This window comes from Kickxella alabastrina (genome assembly GCF_025024165.1).
Source record: "Kickxella alabastrina strain RSA 675 chromosome Unknown BX661scaffold_134, whole genome shotgun sequence".
Taxonomy (NCBI): Eukaryota; Fungi; Kickxellomycota; class Kickxellomycetes; order Kickxellales; family Kickxellaceae; genus Kickxella; species Kickxella alabastrina.
This window is the reverse complement of record NW_026251605.1, coordinates 1,875-7,471: the sequence shown is the minus strand read 5'-3', so window position 1 is coordinate 7,471 and position 5,597 is coordinate 1,875. Positions and strand designations below refer to the sequence as shown.

At 42.1% G+C, this 5,597-nt stretch overlaps 1 non-coding gene across 1 annotated transcript; it reads right to left on the bottom strand.

The window, feature by feature from the left end:
* Positions 1-4,468: 4,468 nt before the first annotated feature.
* BX661DRAFT_t174 lies at positions 4,469-4,539 on the bottom strand. The gene has a single exon. It is a non-coding gene; the product is annotated as a tRNA-Gly (tRNA).
* Between the last annotated feature and the right edge of the window lie 1,058 nt (positions 4,540-5,597).

Sequence of the window (5,597 nt, the reverse complement as noted above, 5' to 3'; positions counted from 1 at the left end):
TTTGGAACTGGCTTTGTTGGGCCATTAACCACTGGCTTTGCCACTGGCGCTGCCATTGCCGGAACTGCTGGCTTTCCGTTTGTAAACACCGCAGCAATTGCCACCGGCGCTGCTGTTGCTGGCACCGCTGGCTTCCCGTTTATCAGACGCGATCATTCCACTGGCGATCATCTGGCCAAGCGCTGCGGCGGCGGCTGGGGAGGTTGCGGTGGAATTGGGTGTGGCGGCGGCTGGGGCTGGGGCGGCTTTCCATTTGCGGCCAACACTGTGAATGCATTCGACCGCGACTTTTACGCTGCCAATTTCAATGACAACACGCTGTTTGTCAACAACCAAAACGCCAATGTGGTCAGCGACAACGTGCACGCCCTCAATACTGCCAACGTAATTGCTTGATTTGGTCAAATTCGGAATGTCAACAGCAAATACTGCAATAACATTAGTAGCAGCAATAGTAACAAAAAATAAATATGTACATTTGCCCAAATCGGGCTTTAGCATATTTACTCGATTTTAAATATGATGATTTTTTCCATTGTTTTATACATGGACAAGCATTGCTATAAATTCAACTTTAATGCTCAACAAATTAACTTGCTGTTAATTCCTGTGATTTTAAGTGGTGCTAATAATAAAAAGAGATAAAATGGGCAGATGAATCAAGGAAATATGGATAAAACATATGTACAAGGAAATTTTGGATTGCATTCATATATTTGGCATTTGAAAATAAGCTTTATGTAAATTATTTGTTGGACTTCCAGACAAAAACTTGTATATATAAAGCAACAATGCGCGTCTCATATTCCAGGTATTCAGTATCCTCACAACACTGCTCACTCAGCTAACACTTTCCACTTTAGATTAAATACCAACTACAACCGCAACATTTACAAACATGCTTTGCTTTGCCACTACCATCACCGCTCTTGCTGCCATTGCTGCCTTTATTGCGCCTGCTGCTAATGCCAGCCCCGTTTCTGCCAGCTACCAGTCCACCAAAAACACTTACGGCGGCGGCGGCGGCAGTGGTAGCGTTAACGGTGGCAATGCTTATCCTTACAACGCAGGATACAACAACAACAACGTCTACCCCTACGGCGGAGCATACAACGCGTACAATAGCTACGGTGGTGCTGGCAATTACGGCGGTGCTGGCAACTATGGCAATATCGGCAACTATGGCAGTATCGGCAACTATGGCAGTATCGGCAACTATGGCAATATCGGCAATTATGGCGGTGTTGGTAACTACGGTAGTGTTGGCAACTACGGAAGCTACGCATCGGGCTTTCCAATTGCGCTCAGCACGGTCAACAACTTTGACCGCGACTCCTTTGCTGCTAACTACAACGACAACACTTATTACGCCAATAACAAGGACGCCAGCGTAACTAGTGACAAGGTCAGCTCCTCCAACAGCGCCAACGTCATTGCTTAATTGTTTGCTTTGTCAAGCATTGGCAGGGGTTGCCTATATGGTGATAGACATAAAAAATAGACCAAATTAGATATTACACACACAAACTCATTCACCACTTAATAAAATATATTTTTGGAATAGCTCGAGTTTGCCTCAACTAAAATATAGATTACAAATATATCCACTTATTTCGTCATCTAAGTGCATTTGATGAAAACATTGTTATTGATGTATTGTTAAATGTAATATTATATTCAATAATAAGAAAATGTAACAGCGCTGTTCGCTATACTTATTAATAAAGTGTTTAAAGTAAAATAACATTGGTGGTATTGTATCCATTTTGGCAGTTCTAGCTGTGCGCATCAAGTTTAGTCAAGCTATACCGTGCGCCAAAAGCTTCTCGACCTAATAATCTACTAATCCTTTTGACATACAGCGAATTTAATTTTTTGCCTGGGTAATGGGGTGGTGAAAGTCCCATCCGCGGCGATACTTGGTGATAGGTCGGTAAAAGTCCCATCCACGACGCTCGTAGCTGGCAGGATGCTTGGGGGTTGCGGCAGGAGCGAGTGGAGATATAGTAGGATTGGCGTCGGCAGAAGCAGGAGCAGGGGCAGCGAGAACAAGGCTGGAGGCGAGAGCGGCAATAATGGCGGTAAAAAACTGCATTATTTAAGGGATTGGGTCAATGGCGTGTGTTTGGGAGGAAAAGGTAGGCGGAAGGCGAATGTGTTTGATACTGTTTTGCGAGTTGGATTTTGTCGGCAAAAGTGTTCTTTTTATACACGTGTTTTTTTCTGGTGGCAGTCGTGTATGCAATTGTTGGCTCTACACTGGTATGTAAAATGCAATTTTAAGCATTGCAAATACACACATTTCATTATAGATATTTAAATAGCATGTATGTAGATGAGTTCATGGTGTGTGGTGTGTAGTGTGTAGTGTGTGGTACACAGTTTGTAGTTTGTATAGACGCATGCTGTTTCACATTCTCAAACATTTTGATAAAGACGCTTTTAAAAATTTCTTTTCAAAAATACTTGGTGTCACAAAATGCACAGAGCTGATTTATTTATCTGGATAAGCCGGAAAATTCACGAATGAAATATTTTGTTTGCCCGCAGAAAGGGGGATGATCGCGAATCTCTTTGTGCGAGTATGTTCTCAATTAAATATGTGCTAAATGCAAGTTCTCGCGGTTATCCTGAAATTTGCTTCACGTCAATGATCGTGTATTTTTAAAAAAAAGTTTAGTTCGAACATATAACATATAACATATAACATAGCACTTGACATTCGTCTTTTTGGCCCAATATCTTGCTCCATTTTCCAAATAAAGACTTTGTCTGCGCGCAATACGGGATATCTGCTTATAAACCATGCAAATTGTGAGTAAAGGGCAGCCTGGCTTCTTTAGCAAATTTACATACAGACACTTTGAATGCCAATCCTGAACCGCATAATTCTCGATTCACGCATATCAATCGTTGCAAATATTTGGTCTTTAATTATCCCCTTTGAAAAAGACAAGCACATGCTACTGTGCGAGTCTCTTACATACCAAATAATCAAATTAGAAATATAAACTGAAATCAAATATCAAACACCATATGCTTAGCAATACGGCGTAAATTTAAACCACTGCATTTCGGCTGTGAATGGGCCCTGCGACCAGTCAACAGTGCCAGCCCAGCCGCTGGTTTGTGTGCCATCCCAAACGCCCATGCGAGGACGACTTGCACCAACTGGGAAGGGGACGCCATCGACACGGGGCAGAGTGCGGACCAGCCAGTCGTCAATGTACCACTTGACACTGTCCTTATTAAGCTCGATGGCATAATTGTGGAACCCAGCAGCCATGTCTTGAGGAATACCACCAGGGGTGTTTAGATATTGTGGTACAGGATCAACGCGCTGCCCCTTTACAAAATACATGGACTGTGCTGTCAAAGTGTCCCTGCCCACCCATTCCCAATCCAGCTCGTCGGCTGGCTCGGGCCCCGCCAGAAGAACAGTAGACACAACCCCACTTCCATGCGCAGCGCGGATGCGTCCTTCGATTTTACCGTATTGGAAATCCCACGGAAATACTATTGTCGTGCCGCACTCAGGGGTCAGCCGCCAAACCACAGAGCTTTGCGTTTGGTAGGTGTTTTGGGGACACCATTCGACGTTGAATTTTCCAAGTGCTTCACGATCTGTAAAGTCGATAAATGAACTTTGGCATGTGTAGTTTACCAGAGACCCTGTGGGTTGAGACTGGCGTGCTTTAAGTGTGCGTCTATTGTTGTTGTTTCCAGAGGTGCTTGTTTGCAACGAATTGTTGCCCTGTAGTCCGGAAAGTCCGCTCACACCATTTATGTGGCCAGCGGAGTAGCCAATAACATATCCATTAGAGATTGCCCAAAAAGCAATAGCAGCGACAGTAGACGAATAATATGTGAACTTCATTTTGAAAAGAATTATTAAAAATTAAAAGGATAGGTGCGATTGTGTGTTGATAAATACGGAAATTCAATAGAAATATGGATGATGCCGCTTGCTTTATAGGAATTTCTGTTGCGTATAAAAAAATGCATATTCGAGAGCAAATTTGTTGTCAATGCCAAACAAATTCAGAAATACCCAATAAAACTGAGCATGAGAACGTGCATATATTATTAAATTTAGGTCGCACTATTTGAAGGTGGTCACTTCATTTATTATTTTCGTAAATCATCTTTCATACATTACCCAGTGACCACATCAAAACAGAAATGGAATTGCAACAATACCAGCAGCTGATCATGCCGTACTACACCTTAAAATTTAAATATATGTAGGCAACCCTGCTTGAGCATTGTCTTCCAGACATAGCAGCTGACGTATAGCTTGTAAAGGCCATTTAGTTGAGCCACCATTGGATTTGAAGGGGCTTAACAGGTGACGTCATATTCAAAAATCTATCGAATAGTTGAATAAAACAAAGCACCGTGTAAACAAAAAAAAGGCAAAAAATTGGGCTAAATTTCAATAAATACACAATTAAAAAAGCAAAAGTTATGCGATGACCGGGAATCGAACCCGGGACTAATGCTTGGAAGGCATCAATTATACCTCTTAACTATCAACGCCTGATTTAATGAGCTAAAGTCAACTGTTAATATTGCAGACATAGTGAAATATCATATTCAAAAGTATTATTTTTTTAGGTGGTAATGCTACCAACAATTTAATATTTGTTTAGGGCATACAGATTGTTTGAAAAGTTTAAAAAGCTGATTTTGTGTATTGCATATATTTTATATTTATGCTGTTACGCTTTGTGATTAGAAACCAAAAAATGAATATTTAAAAAGAAAAATTATGTGCGTAAAACAAGATACCTATTGGTCTTTTCCAAAATTCTCCACTATATAAGGCAGCGGAGTATAGCTAGATCGACGAGGGAATGCTTGGTGTGTGTCCACAGGCTTGCTCCTATTTTCGGCAAGAGTCCGCGTCTGTCGTAACGGAGGCGGCATGTCTCCATCATTATTTTGGCGATATTTGTGAACGGCTATCGAGTCGGGTAACCAGCCGAATGTTATTTCTGCAGGATTGGATACATTTTTGTCACCACCAAATTCATTTGCTGGTTCATTTGTTGTGGTTGAGTTGCTGTTGACCTTCTGAATGCTGTTTGGATTGGTTTGACCAAAATAATGTAAATCGGGCGGGCTCAGCATCTGCATTGGTACATTGTTGCCAGTACCCAAACCACGGTCCTGGCGGGCATAATTTTGTGCATACGGTGTTGGGTTGTTCTCTTTAATAGTTGGGGGAGTCCCATTTTTACATTTACAGCGACAAGGGGTGCTGTTTCCCACTACAGGTTGTGGCAATTGCGACGAAATGGTGTTGTTATTTGGTTCCCCATATGGCATTACGCGATTGTGTTGATTGGAAATTGCAGTCGGAAATTCTTGTCTTAACTGGTTACTGGGTGTGCTATAAGTTGTGTTTTCTGCTACATAAGGGGGCGGTAATGGGGACAATGAATTACTTTCACTGTTTGCCATTGTGTGGTTATTTGGCCTGTTCAAAGTAGCATTGTTGCTTTTGAGTGATTTTCTGCTTTCATTGCGACGGCGTGCTTCCTCGATGAGATGGTACATACACACAGCTGGTGTGTGTCTCTTATTGCTGCACG